Source organism: Calidris pugnax, unplaced genomic scaffold (genome assembly GCF_001431845.1).
Source record: "Calidris pugnax isolate Ruff unplaced genomic scaffold, ASM143184v1 scaffold59, whole genome shotgun sequence".
NCBI lineage: Eukaryota > Metazoa > Chordata > Aves > Charadriiformes > Scolopacidae > Calidris > Calidris pugnax.
Genome location: NW_015090773.1, coordinates 1,322,679 through 1,344,603, shown reverse-complemented (window position 1 = coordinate 1,344,603; position 21,925 = coordinate 1,322,679).

Below are 21,925 nucleotides of genomic sequence, written 5' to 3'. Positions count from 1 at the left end.
CAGAGCCTGGCAAATTTGATTAACTCAGCAATTATCTTGGTAATCTAGCCCAAGGTTTTGAAATCCAAAAATTTGGAAACTAATTTTCAATAGAGAAGAATAAATCTGAGGAAGATACTAATTGCTAACAACGTCAACTCTATGTTGCTCAGTACAGTGCCATAAGTAAATAAATAAATAAGGAAAAAATACAGTAATTTAAAATAATACCAAATTTCAAAGTATAAATTTCCCAATTAATCTTTGCTCCATAAATGAAATTCAGAAAATTTCTGGGAAAAGAATAGAAAATGCTGGGGCTAGATAAAATAAGGTAAAACGCAAACCACTGCTGTTACTATACACAAACTCCTACAATGGCAGATCATTTAGAAAAATAAGAAACAAACAAAAGAACTAACTTGCATAGAAGAGAGACATTAATCAGTGTCTAAGAGGGAATTGCTAATAATTATAGTGAATCAATAGAAGCAGGAAAAAATAGTTCATCTTAATGTTAAAAGCATACACTACATATTACTGACTGATAATAACTGTTATAATTTGCAAGGTTAATAAAATCAGTGATTATATTTCCAGTGGTACATTAGATACATCTGCATATGGGCATGTGTGCATGCATAAACACACACACATATATTCTACTTCAGATCAATGGCAAATGTCAATGCTAAAATGAAAGAAGTTCATCTAATAGCTCACATGTTATGATGAACTAAATATGCGGGTATATTTGAAAAGTTCCTTTTCTGTTCACATGAAAGATATAGGATTTCAGTATTTCAAATCCTTCACATGGGTGACTTTGCTTTGCTTTGAAAATTCTTTGCCTCATGAAATGAAGGAAAATTTTAAAAAATGTCTTTTGCCTCAATCCATATCTATTTGTAACGTTCATATTTGTCATTGCTTTCTACTCTTCTGTAACTATAGATCTCAATTATGGAATCTGGAGTAGTGAATTCTGACATTGTATGAGGAGATAAAGATTAGCATGCTTCTGGTAAGTCCTTTGGAAATTTTTGGCCCTTTTTTTGAGACACCTTTCCCCCCTCCCCCCTCCACTGAAGTCCTGAATGGCTCAGTGGATTGTTAAGGGTTTACGGAGCCTTTCACTCTGGGTCACTGGTTTGATTCAAGTCAGCAGTGAACCAAGAGTCATCACCATCTGAGGATGGGTTTGTGTTCCTTTAAAATGAGTTAGTGTCTTGAGCCAGTTTTCTTTGAAGGAAGAGTGATAAGCACCTTCACAACTGGCAATCTTTTGGTGTAATCTTAGCTGAGAAGGCTGAATTTCTGATCAATGGACAATTTACTCCAAGTTAGAGAGGAAGGATGTTCAAGCTCCATTAAAAATGTCTGTCAGATATTTTTTCTTGTGTAGAGAAGGTGAAGAATTTGTTTTTCAGAGTTATTAATCTCTGGTATATTCATGAAGAGCAAGTATGAAAAAACAAGTAAAGAATGTATGTGACTGTACAGTCAAGCTGTCATTAAGGAAATTTCCTGAGAAAGGAAGAATGTTATCTTTCCTTCTTGATCTGATTGTTCTCTGGGAATTAATACATCCTGATTAGGAAAGAAAGAAAAAAATATTAGATCACAAGAAATGGATGGGACTGTGAAGGAGATACTGGCTTTGTCTGTAGGGCTGTCTCTGCTTTGATTACTCTGAGTTAATCTCTATTTCTAATGGAATGATCCTTTCAAACAGTCTTCCTCATCTACAAGTGTATTTTTCTTACTTCTTGCACTTTACAAGCAGCTTTAATAAGTCAGCGCTCATGTTGACAGTGTCCTCTGTGAAATGATGAGTAATTTCTGATTTGTTTGGGGGTTTTGTCAGCTGATAATGGAACTGTACTTGTAAGCAAAAAGACATTTATTAAGTGATGGGGCCTTCCTATTGGTGGTCATTCTTAAATGAGGCTTTGTTAACTAACAATAAAGAGACATTTATATAATCTCTGTCTACACAGTGTCAGAAGGTGGGGCTGATTTCTAGTCCTAATCCCTTTTTCTCCTATCAACACTATTTGTCCTTTACTCATAATAGCAATATATCTAAAAACGATGTCTACTTCAGTCTAATCCCATTTCAGCAGGCTTTAGATGGTAGAGCCCTCTAATTTAATAAATAGGGAAATCTCATATTTACCAAATAAGAAAGCCACATTCACATGAACACGGACTCTTCCCCTGGCCATGATGGAATTTACTTGTATTATTTCCCAAAAACAAGAAGTCACTCGTGGCTTCCTAATTTCTTTCTCCACTTTTCCATTCTACTGATTTTTCATTTTTTTGTTCAGTACCCATGCAAAATATACCATGCATGCAAAATATAAATATATATATATATATATACTTGCATATAGGGTTCTGTATATTGCAAAATTAACTCTTGTTGTTCATCAGTTGCTGGTCTTGACATAAGAGTACCTATAGCTTAAGCTGATTGACTAGTGTTCCAGTGCTCCAGCCCATTGACTGAAATAGCAAAACTATTGACTGCTGTAGTTCAGAATCAATCTGAAGCCTCTTATTCTGCAAAACACCTATACACATAAGTAGTTCTAGACATGTGGGTAATTGTGTTCAGAATAACCTCCCATCACCAAGTCTGAGTTTTATATTTAAATGATTGTTTAACTCTGTATTAAAAACAGCTCTGACCACTTAACTGTGAATTTAAATAACTCATTGGATATGATGGGAAAAGCATGCAGTTAGTGCTACTGTAGATATTTGCATAGAAATATCTGCTTCTAAAACTGTAGCCTATAAAGAATAGCCCAATTAAAATACCTACACTTCATGCTGAAGTGTGTGTTTACTTAAAAAAAAAGAGTTAAATCTTTGTGTTATAAAATTCACATATGGTATGGTCTCATTGGATGAATGACAGGAGATGCTGCAATAATATATTATTTTATCAAATGTATTTTTAAATGATTCTTCCACAGAATCAATCTAAGCATGCAGCCAAAAGGCAGGGAGAATGGGAGGGAGAGGGGGGCTCATGTGTAGAATTAATTTTGCCCTCTGGAGAAATCCCCATGACTGCACACAGTTCAAAACCCATTATGGTTGTTCCACAACCAAACATTTGATGCACTGATCAGTGTCAAGAGTGGAGGTAGGGAAGAGCTACAAAATGAGACCGAAAATCCTTGATGATGCCAGCTGCTCTCTGACCTTGACTCAGCGGTGTGAGTATCAAAAAAAAAAAAAAGAAAATAGAGAAACCAAGAGAAAAGCAAGCAAGTAAACAAGCAAAAATGAAAGGAAGAAAATAGGACAGACCTGAAAATATTGCTCCCTCCAGATAACAGCTTTCTTAGTTCAGCTGCTGAAGTCTTATTTATTCTCCATTAATAAATCAAAATATCACAGCAATCTTGTAGACACCAACTATGGGCTCCCCAAGGGAAAGTTAAAATCTTTTTAACTCTTTGAAGCAATAAAGTATTGCTTTCTAATTATTAAGATTATTATTATTATCGTTTGTGCTTTTGTAAGAAAGGAATTGGCAAAATCTGTCTTTTCCTACAAGATTTTTTTGGTAATGGAGTTGTTCATTCATAGGAGGCTTCACAGAAACAGAAAGAATAATAAATTGAAGATTTTTTATAAAAGAACACTATCAGCATATATTGCTCATGAATCAGAGACATTTATTATTCTTAACACTAACATTTGGGAAGCAGACAGAGAAGCCTGGAAAATATTATGCAATTACTTACATTAACATAAAAAAGAAATTTCCCACTAAACCATGCTGTGGTTAATGATTTAAAACACTACTTACTATTTAAGTGCTGCTGTCCCTTGAACCCATATATTTTAAAACCAAAGACATTTACTGGTGGACGGTTCTCCTTTTGGAAGCTCTCATTAAATACTTCATGTTAAACACTGGTGTCAAAGGTTAAGAAAACAGCCTATGAACTGAGTAAACTATGTATTCAAGTAGGCCTCTTTATTAATTTATGTTCACATTGATAATAGATCTTTCTAGACCTTTGATTCACGCTTTGAATCAAAAATACCACAGACTAACAAACTTAAGAAGAGTCAAATGAAGTTTAATGAAGAATAAAAAAAATTGAATACCCATAAAATGATAGGTAAATAATGCAAATATAATTAGATTCAAAATATAAAGTAATCTCCCAGATGCATCACAACAACCTAAGATTTACAATTTTTACTGCTCATGGTTTATTTTCATTTGTTTTGTATAGTGTGGTGTCTGCCTCTTTTGCATTTAGAGAAAAGGAATACTATAATGCATTAATTGGGGCTAGGAAAAAAGGTGTGGTATAAAATGAAAATGAATTGGAATCTTTTGTTGCAATATGCAGCTGAACTAAAGGGCAATTTCTCTGTGTTGCTTGCATTAGTTAAATTCACTTTCTGTTTCGTTTCATCTTTCTTTACCTCTGCATTGTAGGAGATGGCTGGAATGGAGTTGAGGAATCGAGCTGTTCTCACCTTCTTTCAATGTGAATCTTTTGTCATGGAAATTTAAGGAAGTTTTAAACATTTTGAAAATTTTGAGGCTTATTTCAACCAACTCTCATTGCAACTTAACTGCTTCCGGTAATGACAGAAAAGCTGATCTGGCGTCTCTTAGTCAAGGTTCCACATGCTTGACAGCAATTTGCAAAAGAAAATTCTCAAACTTACAGTAAAACTTATGCTGCATGGGGATATGGACCCTGGGAGCCTCCCTTTAACCACTGTCAAGCTCAACACTGACTAGTGATGTTTCTAGAGCTCCGTACACACTTAGAAATGTGACCTGTCTTCACTCAGCAGAAGAGCTGCACCACCTTCACAATGCCTTTGCAGGATCCCTTTAATAGGAGATGGGAGGAATTCAGGGGCTTGGCTGGAGTATAATGTTCTCCAAATAGTCCTGCTTGGCAAACTATTTCTTGAGCAACTGTTGTTTCAGCAGCAATTCTGAAATTAAAACAGCTCCCATAACAGACAGGAGGACTTGACCACAGCTTTATTCTCCTGAAATTCAGCAGGGTATTTGATGTCATCCCTAGCATTTAAGTAGGTCATTTTTCCTGAACAAGGGATTCAGGGCAGCTGAGTCCAGCCCCATGCTTCACATTCAGTGGATTGCTTTTAACTAAGTTGTAGCCTCTCATCTTGAACTGACATTACGTATCACTCCTCGCTCTCTGTCAGAAGTTATATCAGTATCTGTAGCAGCTGTTGCATCTTCTGGCTGAAAAGTCTTAATGTTTACCTTTAAAATGTCAATCCTTCTGCATTCAACATTCACAGACCTGTTCATCAGATTGTTCTCAGCTGCCCTGGAGAGATGTGTTCAGAATAAATGAAGCAAGCAGGGCAATTTAAATACAAGGAAGAAGCTGTAGTCAAAGTCATCTGCAGGTTTCACTTCACAGGCCAGTTCTCAAAGGGATCCTTCCTTCAGTGATAGCACTTGACTGTGACTTACTATTTACATCTTGCATGGAAGAGACTGGCACAATTTTGATAACAGACCTTCTCTGCTGAGATTTAAAGATGAAAGAATTTCTCCACTTAGGTGACTGCAAGGAGGCAGGAGACCAAAACAGTGGCATGGCCGTGGCAGTTGGTACTCTATCCAGCAGTACAAGCTGTATTCAGACAGCGCTATGCACAATCCACGCTGCAAATAAGGAAGTCATTCTAATCACCAGTGAGGCCATCAGGATGCCTGACTGCCGCCTCTAGACAGCAAAGATACAAGGAAGGAATGGTTAGGCTGTGGTGCTCCATGACCGACAGAAAATTTTTGGGCAAGCCTGAGACGGTCAACTTTCCTCATGCCTCAAACACCACGGAAACAGTTTCCTTTGAATAAAGCCAGCATTCTGTTCTCATGTTTTTCCCTCAGACTGCGTTGCACGCTTCTGAATTTGAAAGCCTAGCAGTCTGGACGCACTACTGAATAGCTTGCAGGCTGACTTGGCCTCCTTCTGGCCATTGCCACGATGTTTGTGACATGACCATGAAAGGGTGCAGCAGATAATCATTGCAATCCTTAGCCTCAGTGGATTAACTACTTACTAATGATTTGGAAGTCACCATCATTCTCTGATAACAGTTCTTACAGCTGATTTATGTTATTCCTAGAATATGCACAAAAGTTTTTCTTACTTTGGTGACATAGCTAGCAGAGCAAGTGTATTTTATTGTCCAAAATAAGTTGCTTGGCCTCCTTATTTGTTGAAGTACTAAACACATCATGAAAACACAATAGTCCCATTAACAGTGATGTGCACAGCATACCTACACCGAGATTAATTGCATCTGAGTTTCTAAAGCCATGTGGATGTTTGAAGGAAACCCATGGGTGCAGAACCTGACAGCTCTGGTCTGTAGCCTCTCTGCTATGGCAAAATGTTTCAGGGCTCCCAAAGGGACTGAAATATATAGGTGACTCATAATAAGAAGTGAAAAGTTCTAGCTACGAAACACTTCTGATATTAACTACATGCTGTCCGTGGCTGGTGCAGTGGCTTCTAGGAGTTTTTTGCGGGTACTTATATAAACTCATACACACTATCTGCCAGACTGTCTGTCTGTCTGTCTGTCTATCTATCTATCTATCTATCTGTCTGTCTATCTATCTATTACATGTACGGAGGAAAGAGAAAGACCTTAGAAGCTGTACTTTACCATAGCGATTAGTGCCCTACCCCACAGATGGACAAGGCAAATAAATGCTGAGTTGTGGAGGCTGCCTGCCACGGCAACTGTAAGCAGAGTCCTGCCCGTCTGGGGCAGAAACCCGCGGCACAGGAAGATTCTGTTTCCACTGAGTCCTTTGTGCCTCTCCTCTCGCTGGGTGGGAACACAGCCTATGAGACTGCCAATCCAGCATCTACTGAAAGCATGGCATTCGCTAAAAAATGGGAAAGAGAAAAACGTTTTCCTTTGATCTGCAATCCATGCTCTGCCCTTCCTCTGCACTGTTCATACATATGCACCACATAAAAAAACCACATCTAGAACAAATTCCTTTCTGTTGTTCATATGTGCGAGCACAGGCTTGATCATCCAAAAGAATGAGCAGGTGGGACACAGCCGGGATCTCATTCACTAAAATCACACAATTTTTATGCACTGGCTCCAATGACCCTTTGCTTGGAACATTTTTGCAAAGTCCTGGTGCCTTTGTGGTTACATTGTTGTGAGATTTTAAGGCTGCTTAGAAGTGGGATACTCACAGGTGAAAAGAAGGCTGTTTTCTGTCTACCTCTTTATCACATCCAGATCAGGAAATGGTGATGAACTTCCACGCTTGCATGTGCTCTTCCATCAGAGCTGGAATCACGGGGGAACAGTTGCACATTGTAAATGTTTTTCATCAGTAGGCACCTACGACTATAATCATTCATCCTAAACCGTGGATTTATGATAAGGTATTATAATGCAAACTGTGACTGAAATTTGATTTTGCTGTTGCAGAAAGAGAGGGAAAAATGGATTTTCTAAGGCAGACTGATAATTAAACTTGGGAGCACTGGCAGAACAGCTGAATGTAATGGATAAGTAGTTGCTATCCTACAATTATATATTAGAGTATTAGTGATCTCAGAAATGGTTTGCTGTTCCATCAATGAATCCATCTGGGTCATTGAATTAAAAAAAATAATCTAATTTAATTATGAGTCTTGGGGGCTATTGTATGATGTCTGCTTTTGGCTCTGTGTTAACAGCCTACCTAATTTTCCTCACTCTCTAAAATGAGATGTGGTTTCAAAGGAGCAGCTTTTTGACATTTACATAAGCACACATAACATGCTTCAAAGCATGTGACAACTTCCCTCCACCGAGGAGCTCAGTAGTGCCCAATACACAATATGTCACTATAAAAGCACATTTGAAAAATAGTGTACTTGAAAAAAAGAACAGTTGAGCTGCTCCAGAGTAATTGTTAAGCCATGTTTATGGGCATTTCACTGACACAAAGTATTTTTGTTCCATTAAAGAGGAAGTTAACTTAATTAACAGTGGGATCCCCCTGGGAAAGCAAAAAATCCTGTAAAGGATTTTGAAAGAAAATTTTCACATTTCACAATCCAAAGCATGGATGTAAATGTATCTGGTTGGTGAATATATAAATATATTTGGTATTTGTGATGTCAATGTCCTTTTCATACACAGACATGTGTCTGAAAAATGATGATTCAGAAATAGAAGACAATATTCATTTACCAGTATAAAAAAACAGAAAGGGGCTCCTTTTGTTTTAAACAATCAAGAGAAAGAGAGTGAAAAAAACCCACAAAAACCAGCCCTAATTTTATAAACCCTGACATTTTACCAAGCTAGGACTGAGAGTCTTTTGTAGTATGTTCCTAATTTGTTCACTTTACACTGTCTGAGTAAATAGATCAAAAAGCAGTGTCAAATGCCCAAAGTAGTGTTTGTCAGCAGTTCTTTTTTTATTTCAAAGCATCTGAATAGAGGAAGGCTAGTACAGTATTTCCAAACAGACATAGGAAGGCTCTTGTTGGCAGCCCCTTGCTGCAGAATGAATACATGCCATGAGTATAGACCATTTGTCTGCTGATTACAGCAGACCCCAGGGGAGCTGATGTTAGCTCTCATTTTCACCTCTCTTTCTCTCACAGTGTCTCCTTGCTGTGGCAGTCCTGCCTCCCCTCCTCCTTGCCTTCATTCTTCACAGCTTTGAGTCGATCTGACTTGGCAGTGGTATATTTAAGACTGTTTTCCAAATTAAAATCAGACTAGGATGTTTGAAATGTGTTGACTTGCCTTGAAGGTTAACACAGAGAAGAAAAAAAAAAAAGAAGCTATTCTCATTTGCAATTCAGCACTGATCATAATGAATGTACTTGGTATTCATGTGAATCTCACATGTATTTCCATATGAGTGTTACTGTAATTTAACACTGGTACTAAAAACACTGAGGGGAGAGGGGCACTTAAAATAAAATGTCATAGAATAAAAAATAGGATATGCATTGTGTCTCTGCAGCAACTCTACAGTTTGCCTGTTGTTTAATACTTGATTTATAAGCTTCCTCTCCCATCCCCCACTCATTTCCATAGAATTTTCTCAGAGAAAATATGAGAAATATTCTTTTACTGTGCTAAATATGTAGCTTTATGATTCAGTACTCCCAGGGGCAGTGGTGATGTATGTGCTATCAAATTACATGGATTTTACACACCTATTTTCTCTGATATCCAATAAGAAATGTGTACTTACTGCAGTAACCTTGCATTACTCATGCTACACTTTGGAGAGACAGAGCACGCTGCATCAAGCACATTCAGTAGCCTGCTGTCCCATTTTTTTTCCCCTTACAGTATTCTAAAGGGGAAAATATGTGTTATGCTCCAGCAAATCATTTTCTGAGATTCCTAATTCATTTTTAAAATAGGGTAAATGGCCATACCTCAGTGACAATGGACCTCAGAGCAACACATAACTACATCAGCTGAGAATCATTTCTTCTGATGTAAATTCCACCATTCTTCCACTTTTCTCTCTCCTTGCACACCCTGATTGTGCTTGGCAGTTTTCTCCTTTTTCATTAGTTTGTTGTTGCTGGAGCAACACAATGAGCAACAGCTTTTTAGGTTTAATAGTGGAAAAATCTGTGTATATTTCCATGTTGATTTTATAATCATTCTAGAGTTGATGGGTATTTCCCTGTACTCTTCGGTATTTTAACTACTTACAATTTTGCTCATCTAAGTCTTTATGACAGAACCCCATTTTTTGTGCCTTAAATCAGAAGTTGGTTCCTACTTCTCAGGGGAGCAAATGACTCACAGAGTGTGAACAAAGGTGGGGTGGAAGACTGGATATGAGGGAGTAAGGAGGGGTGGGATGTAAACAAGTTTCTCTGTTGTTAAGCAGAATCTCAGCTTTCAGCTTTTTCATGATTTCCTGTTTCCAAAGGAAGAGCTTAAACATGAAAACCTGTCTGCCTACTTCAATTATCCCAGAAAAACATGCAGAGAGCTTGGTATCATGTAAGACATATGGGATCCATTCACCTACACAGGGAAACTGTTCCCTTCAAAAAGTCCCTATTTCCCTCTCTACTCAGAAGAAAGATGCTGGACGTCTTCGAGTCTCCCTGAAGGACAATCTGTCCTCTTCAGTTGAGGAGTCTAGGATCTCAAGCTCGTCAAAGCAGATCTCCTCCTGACACCCTCCAGAAACATGTCTGTCCACTGATTTTTACAGAATTCTTGTTAGGAAGACTGCCTCATTAGGGACCTGTGTAGAGTTTGGATGCACATGATAGGAGGACTGATTTCTACACTGGTGATCAAAACAGAGAAAATACTTTAAATTTTTGACTATTTCATTGTTCATCAGCATAGGAATGAGAAGGATCATGTTATGATATACATTTGGCTCTGCATAATTGACAATAGGTTTGGCCAAATAAGCCATTTATATTGCATGGAGGAATTTCCAAGGGAATTATCTTTGTTATGAGACTTGAACAACAGTGTACCTGCATGCATTTTACATACATAAGTAAATGTTTTATATAATATCCTTTTTTTTTTTTTTTTTTAGTAAACTAATTTTTTCAGGCACTATTATTTTACAGTGTTAGCAGTACAGGCTACATTATTTATGGGTTTCCTAAAAGACAGAACTTCCCAAGGTGGTTCTACCTCTTTTTTTTTTTTTTTTTTTTTTTTTTTTTTTTAATGGAAATCTGTTATAAAATACAACATAATTACAGCCAGTCTGGAAAAAAAAATATTTTTTCAGCATGATTTTACAAGCCCCAACCATATTTTAGCAGCCACTGAAGTTAAAAGCAGGTTGATATATTTTTCCTAGTAGACACCTAACAAAAGGGAGTGAGGAAAGGTGAAATGAAAATGAAATAGACCCCCACACCATGAAAGAGGGATACAGCAACATGTTACTATCTCGCTAGTTCCCTTTGACTGAGAGCAAACTGAAATGACGGGACTAATGTGGTGAAAGCATTGCATAAAGCCTGGCTTCACATATTTCTTGTTCAGAATGGAAGGTTCGGTGACCGCTGTTGTAGCAGTACAGGAGCTTAAGTGAGTAGAGATCATTATACATGAAAAAATACGAGACTTTTGATAGAGGCCTGCTTACCCTATACTGAAGTCTTGCAAATATCTATGATCTGAATATGTATTTTTACCATAGCTCCCATTATTTTGTCTATACAGACTTTGGAATGAAATTACTTTTCTACTCTGACTATTGCACTATGAAATGGAATATTCATTTGCAGACTATATTATAAATGTTATTCTTTAATATATACATAGAGATATGTCATGAAGAGCATGACAGCTGAAGCTTTAATAATAGAATAGATGTAATGGAAATTAATTGCTCACTTATAGGCTAGGTTTTTTTCATTTTTACCTACACTGAGACTGTAATCTTGTTGACGGTTCCCCTAAATTGTTACTACTGAAAGTAGTGTTCCCCCTTTCTTGTCCTCCATATTCTCTTGTCAGATCATTTTCAACACAGTACCTCCACAGCTGTGCTTTTATGTAAGGATATGTGATGAACAGGAGGTTTTTTAGGTAGGAAAAAGTGACGCGACAAGTGCTGAAGCTGGCACTGCCAATGAGAGAAATGCCCCTGGAAACACAAATTAAGAACACAGACCGCAGCGAGTCAGCTTAAGTAGTTCTTTCAGACAACAGTAAATGGCAATGAATGCTCTCCTCACATTCAAGGTGACATTACCATACTTCGTTTTTCCTTGCACTTGTCCACTTACTTTATCTCATGTGATCTATCATAGTTTTCAGTTGAGGACTGGTAACTTGTTAAAAAGTGCTAGCTTCATTACATGTTATAAAGTTATTTGATCAAAAGCACTACTTTTGCCACATTACTACTGCAAGTTAGTCTGAAAACTTTTTTCGGATACAGGAAGATGTAGAAGGCAGTGTCCAATGTTGTTACTGAGAATTAGTAAGGTTCTAGTTAGCTTCAAAAAGAGGAGAAGACTAAGCTACAGAACAAGACATCAAAAATGTTATACTGAACTGGAAGTTTTCAATCTTGATAGGATATATTTTTGATTTAATGAAACTGGGAGGAGAAAAGAGAAAGCAATTCTAAAAGTAAATCAATAAGAGAATCACTTGCTAATTAAAGTGATTGAAAAGGGGTTACTTGACCCTACAGACATATATTAATATGCCTAACTTTTTATTTATGATCAAGGATCTGAGCAGGAATATGGGGGGATGAGTTATGTAGGAGTGTAACATAGTTACGAGAAGAGAATGACACATTTCATAGTACTACTGAAAGACTTTAGTTCTTTTATCCACTTCCCCTATATTCCATATATATTTTCTACTCTTCAGTGGTATAACTGGGCCTTGAAGTATCACTCTGGCAAAAAACTGGATATCTGCACAGCTTTAGGCTTTCCAAATGTCTTTGGACATCATCAGGTTCTCTCCTATTCCAGAATGTGCATGTGTTTATCACATTCCTGGACTAGAGCCTTTGTAAGAAGCATTAGTTGTTCTGGCAGTTAAGACTTGTTAAATTTTAAAGATTAAGCTAGCAGTTTTAACAAACAGGTGTCCATTCTGTTCTCCAGAACAGAGTTGTTGCAATCTGACGTAGCACCTTGAGCTCTGGTATCTTGGCATTCATTTGTCACCTTACAAAGCAAAGGCACCTAGTGGTAAGCAGCACCGTGTTTTAGTATGTCTTTTTTGGAGACAACATCACACTGCCAGATCAGTGTCAGGGTCCTTAGTTTAGGAAGTTTCAAAACACCTAATGGATAGGGAAAATATAATGTGCATTGTTGTATTGATTTATGGAGAATAATTCTAAATTTCAGGTCCTTAGCCAACTTTTTTTCTAGATATCCTGCCTGTTAGAGAGGTGAGTCAAGCTGAAAACTCCCCACAGGACATGTCATGGTGTGGTATGGGTTATTCCTTAGCTTTGGCCAAAGGAAAACAACCTTACCACAAGAAGCGTATGGTTTTCAATATATGTAGACATATATCTTGAGAGAAATAAATTAAAACTACAACTTTTAGATTGCATGAATTCTCTTGTATCAGCCTGCCAGATACTAAAAATTGAAAGAATGCTTTCCACAAACTAAATTTGCATGTGGAAATCTCCAAAGTCCTTACAGCACAAAACTCCCAGTTTAAGTTAGGTAAGTCAGAAAAGTTGGCAGCTGTATTAAGGAAGCTGGAGCCACGGCTGCAGGGGAACTGCTAGGAACTTCAACCCTTTCCAGAGAAAATTTAAATGCAAATTATCTACCAGATGTATTTAATAGCAAATTCCAACTCCACTAACACTCAGAATTACTCAAAATTCAAGGTGGCTTTGGAATCTGTTTTAACCAATCCTTAGTTTAGGCCTTAAGTTGTTATCAGAATGCATACAAGTAACAGTAAATGTATATAATACTTTTATATTAATTCATTACTACTTTTTCTATACTACTTAAAATTAATTATCTGTACACAAGAGTGAAGATTATTAGTCTGCATAAAAATAGCAGTTTTTGAGAAAGAAAAATGTTCTCAGTGAATTCAGTTTCCTGTCTGGAATATTTGGACCTACAGAAGAGACTCAACCTTGAGCAAAGGCTTTGACATGGCTCTTGAATTTCCAGGAAAGAGATCTGTTAAAGCAGGTCTTGAAACCCTGTAATATTTACTATGTAGTTTAATGATCCGAAAGTCTGTGCTGAATCAGAGGTAGAAATGTTAAAGTAATTACCCTGGAAAGTCAATTTAATGAATGCCCAATATGTGAAAGCATTATTTCTGTAATCTTTTCTATTGCCCAATTTATCATTTTTATTGTTCATTTACCTATGTTATATAGTTCTTGTATGAATTATATTCTCTAATATTAGTTTGTCTTCAGTATGACTTGTTAGATAGCTAGTGAAAAGATCCTCTTTACAGAGAGACCTTTGTACTTGAGAAAACTTTGAAATATAATGTATCTAAACAAAAATCTATTCCTGTCTCATGTTTTCTAGAAAAATTCCCATGGTCCTTACTGTAATTATCAGAAATATTTTTTTGAACAAGGATTGTAATCTCTACTATTTCATATCAGCTTTGCCTTTGGTTTGAAAGCATGGCAATATTACTGAATTTGTTGCTTCCAGTGTCTAATGTCAGGCCTCCGTTCTGCAAAAAAAATTATCTGTATCATTAAATTTATTCATATCAGTAATTCTTCAATTACTGAAACACGAGATTCTTGCCAATGCACACAAAGAGGACTGCTGATAACACCTATTCCTAATACAAAAAGTTCATATGGTATAAATGCAGTATTCCTTCCTAAATTCAGGGGTAAAACAAATGAGTTCATGGAGAAAATATGTCTCATTAGCACTGTATGAAATAGCAAAGAAAACCATCTCTCAGTATGCTACGACTCAGAAGTTCTGTTTGGAAGTTTGTTGAAAGAGCCTACCTTGAATGTTTGGGAATGACTGTATAGCTTCTGAGTTTACATTTTTCTGTGATAATGTTCTCTCTAGTGTTTATAAAAAAGTGTCTCCCCCTCCCCAACTTAGAAACCCTGAACTGGAATAATGAATTTTATGGTAGGCACCATAGTAAAGAACATACTTCTGCACATCTGCATTTTAAGAGTCTAGCCACTTACTCAGTTTGAAACAGTAGATGCTAAGAGTTAAGTAGGCAAGGTGTAACTTTTAAGGAGACAGTGTTGAAAAATAAAATTAAGTAAAATGGAATATTAATGGAACAAAACCCAAGAGAACATGGGAAGAAAAATGATAAATATTTTGACAGCCACGGGGTTCCTTAGGTCTCATAGAGCGGCCAAAGCATGGCCAGACAGTTTCTTTATAGCCAGTATAAAGGCCTTATGCTAACTGGCATGACCTCTACCTCCCAGAAGGAAATCAGGGCATACTTACAACTATGCTGTATCCCAGTGGTGTAACTTCTCCTCATAAGGACCATCCACATCCACAAGAAGAGAAGGGAGATTAATCAGCACCCTATTAGAGAATTAAGGACTGTCTGACACATTCTTAAGAGGGAGAGAGATGAGGTCTTATACATATAATCTATAAGTTAATATTGGCAATTTTAAGGCCAGGTTGATTGTATCAATAGTGACTGCAGGTTCTGAGGTTATGCCAGGAAGAAGGATTTAATACAACAAAGAGCATACAAAGTATGTCATGAGATGGAGGGTAATTTTATATGGATGTGGGCAATTGCTGACTTTGACATTTCTTGGCAAGATGAATTCTCTTGAACCCAAACCTAGCCCAACATTAGCTTTAGAAAAGGACATCTTTGTGAGTGAAATACTGTTGCTGTAAAAAAACCACCAAGACCAATTTCTCCCTGTTGTTGCAGCTACAGCATGCTTTTAGGCCTTTGTTATCTGCTCCATCTGCATGGCACCCTTATGCAACTTACATGCAAATGAAACCCAAGCTTAAATCTTCAAAACATTGATCTTGCCAGTAAATATTCTACTGGGAACAAAAATTCGCAAACTAGGAGTGTGAAGGGTTCATTCAAACACATGGGACAAATAAGGCTTAGCAGGAATTGGTTTACAATCCTTGTGGACTCCTGTAGAGCTAATAAGTCAAGAAATACCACTTGAATGGAATCATATGATAATCACATGATTATATTTTTTGATACATTGCATAGTGCTTAAGCATAAAAATAAAAATGCGTTTAGAGCTTAGGCTGTCCTTTATTGTATCAAATTAAATCGGATTTAATGCCTAGTTGTGTGTCATGCAGATCAGATCCATTTGTACAAGTCTGTACAGTGTGGAGCTGGTTCAAATGAATGAATAGCTTTCTCATTACTTCACCCTATTCTGCTGTCTCTTTTCCTGTCCTTTGTAATGTAATGGAGGACAGCTGTGGCAGTGAAGTGAATATTAACTAACTTCATCGCCTCAGCAGATTGTGACTTTAATCCCTGCAAATACCACTAAAATCAAAATTTAATTACAGTCAGCGTAACTCTGTTAATGCCTGAAAAATATTTAACAATTAGTGGTTGGCTTAATTAAGCAAACTGCCTTTCACAAAGCAACCTGAAAAGTTTTTCCCCATATTTTATCCCTCAGACTAATTAGTCTGATGTAAGCTTACAGTACTTCATTTACTGTTACTGAGTCTGCTGCCTTATTGATCCAGTTTCTGGGGCTTAACAGTCTTTAATGGAGGAGAAGTTGTTAAAATAAAAAAATAAAGATTCATAGAGCACTACTACCCCTTAAAAAGAGAAAACATTTTCTAGTAAGCCAGGAAATTTCATTAATTATTTAGTCATATGCAGTTACATAGTTAAACATGTCTTAGCTATGGTAGTATTATTTATAAGGATTAGGGTACAGCTATGTCTATCAGAGGACAGTGCCTTGCACAGCCAGATCATGAAAAGATGATTATATTTAAGCTTAGTGACAAGACATAGGCCTCGGTGGCCTTATTCAGGTACACGTTTTGAAAATTTCTGATAAAAAGTGAGAACTACTATGTAAAAGGTGGCTAACAGCTGACTTTGACAATTAAGTCTTGTTATTTCAACTAACATGATGTTGCTTTGATCTTGCTTGTTTGTGCTGTTACGGTACAAGATCCATTGCTCTTGTTTCTGTGGATTTTACTAAAGTTGCATTCCTGAATACCTATAATTAAAGGTCTGCTCTGCTTTCTGAAAACACAAGCATTGCAAGAAATTCCTGTAAACTATGGTTTGAATTATAACATTGCCATCCAGTATCCTAGAAAAAAAAGTTCAATGGTTGAAACAGCAAAAGAACTGGGCAGAAGCAGAGTAGAACCTAATGAGATTCAATAAGGGCAAGTGTAGAGTCCTGCACCTGGGGAGGAAGAATATCAGATACCAATATAGGTTAGGGATGGACCTGCTGGAAAGTGCAACTGAGAAGAAGGATCTGGGGGTCCTGGTGGATAGTCATGAGACAGCAATGTGCCCGTGTCACCAAGAGGGCCAATGGAATCCTGGGTTGCACGGGGAAGAGTGTGACCAGTAGGCCGTAAGCAGAGTAGAACCTAATGAGATTCAATAAGGGCAAGTGTAGAGTCCTGCACCTGGGGAGGAAGAATATCAGATACCAATATAGGTTAGGGATGGACCTGCTGGAAAGTGCAACTGAGAAGAAGGATCTGGGGGTCCTGGTGGATAGTCATGAGACAGCAATGTGCCCGTGTCACCAAGAGGGCCAATGGAATCCTGGGTTGCACGGGGAAGAGTGTGACCAGTAGGCCGTGAGAGGTCATTCTTCCCCTCTACTCTGCACTGGTGAGGCCACAACTGGAATACTGCGTCCAGTTCTGGGCTCCCCAGTTCAAAAGAGACAGGGAACTACTGGAGAGAGTCCAGCGTAGGGCAACAAAAATGATTAAGGGATTGGAGCATCTCCCTTATGGGGCAAGGCTCAAACAGCTGGGACTCTTTAGTCTGGAGAAGGCTGAGGGGAGACCTTATTAATGCTTATAAGTATCTAAACGGCGGGTTGAAGGATGAAGGAACCAGACTCTTTCCAGTGGTTTCCAGCGATAGGACAAGGGGCAATGGGTACAAGCTGGAACATAGGAAGTTCCACTCAAATATGAGGAAGAACTTCTTTACGGTGAGGGTGACAGAGCACTGGAACAGGCTGCCCAGGGAGGGTGTGGAGTCCCCTTCTCTGGAGATTTTCAAGACCCACCTGGATGCTGTCCTGAGTAATGCACTATAGGCAATCCTGCTTTAGCAGGGGAGTTGGACTAGATGATCTCTAGAGGTCCCTTCCAACTCCAACAATTCCATGATTCCGTGATTCTGTGACATATTACTTCAGTATTCAAAATATTAATTTGCTGGCAAACTTCTCTGTACTGAACTGGCTAGCATAGGATCATTTAACAGTGGTGGTAGGTGGTAGATATTTGCTTGAGGATAGCTAACTATACACATTTCCAGCTTTTCAAGATAAAGTATTGTGGTTTTTTTACCTCTACAGCTAATGAGTACAAAATTAATCCATACACATTTACAAAGTGTATAAATATGCTTTGAAGGAGTGATTAGAATGAGCTTTACAAGAAAGGGTGAATTGTCTCAATAAGGACCACTGTAGACATAGAAAACAAATTTTCAATCTTTTTCATCCTTAAAAAGTTACAATTCATACAATTCCAGACAACACCTGGAAATTCATAACATTCCATTTGAATCACCACCAAACCTTTTGAAAAAAGTTTATCATGTACAGAAGTATATCAAGCTCAAATTGTTTAGAAAAGTAGAGAATGCAGGTTCACTGCTGAATTAGGTAAACAGTAAGAAAATGTGTTCAAGAAATGAGATTGCATTTATCCAAGTATATAAAACTGAAATACAAAACTGATTAAGACTATTTCAAATCAGAATGTTTTATCCCTTTCACATGTTTGTCTCTCACTAGGATTTAGAGGAACATGGTCTGCTTTCTACAAAGGATAGATATTATGCAGTATAGCTGAATTATTTGTTTCAATCACATATATTTATTTTGCTCCATACAGGTTGGGTTTTTTCCACTTTAAAGCAGTTAATTTAGTAAAAGCTCTCTTTTGTGCTAAAGACAAAGGAAATAAGAGTTAAATAAATGAGAAACAGAATGTCTGAAAGAAAATGATGCATAGTTCGGTACAATTCAACATAATTGGCAACCTTTGCTTCTGGGCTCATGGTTGATTGAGAATGGAGATTAAATTACCATTCATAATACCGGAGAGGTGGTCCATTCAAGTCATGGCTTTAATACTAAATGTTGACTGAAAAATGTAGAGAAGCAGCTGGTAACTGTATAAAGCCTTTTCTGGGAATAATTTGACTTATTATGAAGGAGAAAAAGAAGAGCTCCACTGCAAAGCTGAAAGAAGTGTAAAATTTAACTATCATAAAAAACTGTGCTTTCAAATGCTTTGTGTGACACTTAGATGGACTTCAAATGCTTCTGTCTACATCATTGCATAAAGCAGCTATCTCTCTGTGAATATACACCTGCATTACTATTAAGCAAATGTTCTTTCACCATCAAATTCTATTCTTCCAGTATTTTTGCTCATTGAAGAAGGCATAACAATTCTCCTTAATGACACAAATAATCCACTTATAGTGATCTATTATACATCTTTTTTTCCAAAAGCAATTATGCTTTTTGGATTTTTTGTTGAATGTTTAAGAATTTCATAATGATATAATATACTTAAATGGTCATTGAATTTTACTGTAAAAGAGCAAAGCATGTTAAAAAACAAGCAAAATTTGATCAAATTTTAGTCACTTGATATACACTGCCACAACTTTTACAGGAGCTACCTTCCATTGTTTTCACAAAAAGATCATGGTACAAGCCCTAGGCTTTATTTTCTACTAGGAAACAAACTTGTAAGCATCTGGATTAGAAGGAAGAATCATGAACTAGGATTTTTTTCTTGCTTTTCCCTCTCTTGAGCTGTAATTACTACAAAGTTGCAGAAATTTTGAAGCTGAGGACAAAAAACTTGTTTGTGTGTACATGTACTTACATGTCTAAGAGCTTAAAGGTGAAATTCTGCCTTCTGTAGCACTTGTGATACTCTTGCTGAATTTAAAGGGGAGCATATGCCTGTGTCTGAGGAAAATTGATTGCCTCTTCTTTACACTTGCTGTCATATTTATATAAGGTCTATGGCCAGAAGCACAAATTGTGCAAGTTAGCGTAGCTCTATTAGCTCATTATGCTAGATTATAAAGCAGAAAATCTCTGCCATATTAAAGTGTTGGAGTACTGTCATACATATGACTATAAATGGCTTCTTCCTGACCTGCAAGGAAAGAGAAGCACCCAGCAAAATTTGGAAAATAAGAGGGTTTCATTGGGATTGCCCAGAGATGTCTTGGGATCCTCTATAAGGCTCATGAGGATGTAGTTGCTTTGATATCCAGGACGTGTCTTTCATCCCTGGTCAAATTTTCAGACTTGCAATGCTCCAGCTTCTGCTGGGATGGATGTGTATGCATTCACAGGTTCTATGACTGCTAGTCATTTATTTTAAACCTCAACCCTGTTCACAAGATCATTTCCTAAATGAGGAAAGGAGAGCCATATAACTCTTTAGATTTTAATTTAAATAAAACTAAACCAACCAACCTTCCTCTATAGCATCTCCTTTCTCCTATGCTGTACTTTTTCCACAGCTGAGTGAATTCTCTAGCTGTTGATAAACTTGTAGGTTGCAGCATAGTAAAAACTGTGCTACAATATAACAAGAGTTTTCCACTTCTTTATCTATTTGATTAATGGTCAGCTCTAAATCCCACATTCCTTTCCTAAACAAGTATTATTTCTTCCACAACATTACAGTAAAGAAAAAAAACACCCTAGATCTTAAACAGGCCTGAAATACTATGGCATAATTTGACTAAAATTAGTTAATCTATGTCTGAGTCTGAGGTGAATTTTGATACAGCAAACACATAAATCATTTGATTTAGTTCTCCTTTTATGTTTTTGTTTTATTTGTTTGTCTTTTGTCAACTGGCCAATGAGTCTTTGGCACGTGCATATGTATGCTAACACAAGTGTCTTAAAAAAAATTCTGGAATCTTCACAAGCTGATAAATATATCTGAATAATACTAATGAATAATATTCTGAAATCTCAATAAAACCAGCTGCAAAGATCAATGACAGATGTCATTTTAAATGCATGTTTAGCACAAAGAAAGAGACCAAAAAAAGCTAAAAAATGTCACAAAATTAGAAAAAAAGTTGGCAGCCTTCAACTCTCTTACAGAAAGGTGGGCTGAAATAATATGTATTTACACATTCATTTTGTATCTTAGAATTAAATCTGTCCAATCATGTACTCTACAGATGTAATAGGAGGTTTTGATGACTTTTGCAAAACATTAAGTAGTAATTAGGAAAGCTTCCAAACCTACTCAGCAAATTAATAGGTCTAGGAAGCTCATATTGAATTTGGCTTATATTTGCGTGCTGTGATCATTTTTTGTGAATATATGAGGCTTTTGAAAGTGGTACAAATCAGTTTAATGTATAGCAGAATGAGTTTAATGCTACAACAGCAGTATTATAAATCAGAAACATTAGAGTGGGCCATACTGAAAGCTACATCTTTTTCCACCACTCTTGTTATTTGCAAGCAGAGTCAAAATCACATTTTTCCCCAAGTCTGGCATGTTTGAAAAAGTCATTGTTCATGAATGTTTTTCCCTGTTTCCTAGTGACATTGTTACTAGTCAAAACTAAACTATTTCTCTTGTGCTGCGTAACTGAATCAGTATGCATTATTTCTTACACACTTTTTTCTGTCATCCAGGAGAGCTTTGTATAATAAATGAGATACCAATAAAATGCTTACATTATCTGACATCATAATTCTGTCCTCTGTGACAAAAATTCTCTTTACCCATTATTAAGTTCATTATTAAGAAAAATAAGGAGTAGACATTTTATTATACATAAATTGTATTACTTGTGGCACAGCATGACGTTCAAAATGTGGACTATGTATTAAGTTATGGAACAAATAATACCATGATCCTGTGGAAAGATCTTTTGAAGTTAATTTCCTGACAGCATCAGAAATCACAGTGAAACTGTAAGTGGTAAAATATGTTATTACATTGGTGTTTAGAATGTGTCATGTCTCATTACTATCAAAACTTTCAGTGATCATAATGTGGTGTCTATGACATGATCTTGGGATAAAACCATAAATTTTAACCCAACACTTTAGTCTCAGTCACAATTAACTTCAATGAATTTAGGAGAGTGCTGCCTCCTAGGATCTGTTTCTGCAAGAAGGCAGTTAAGGAAGGGAAA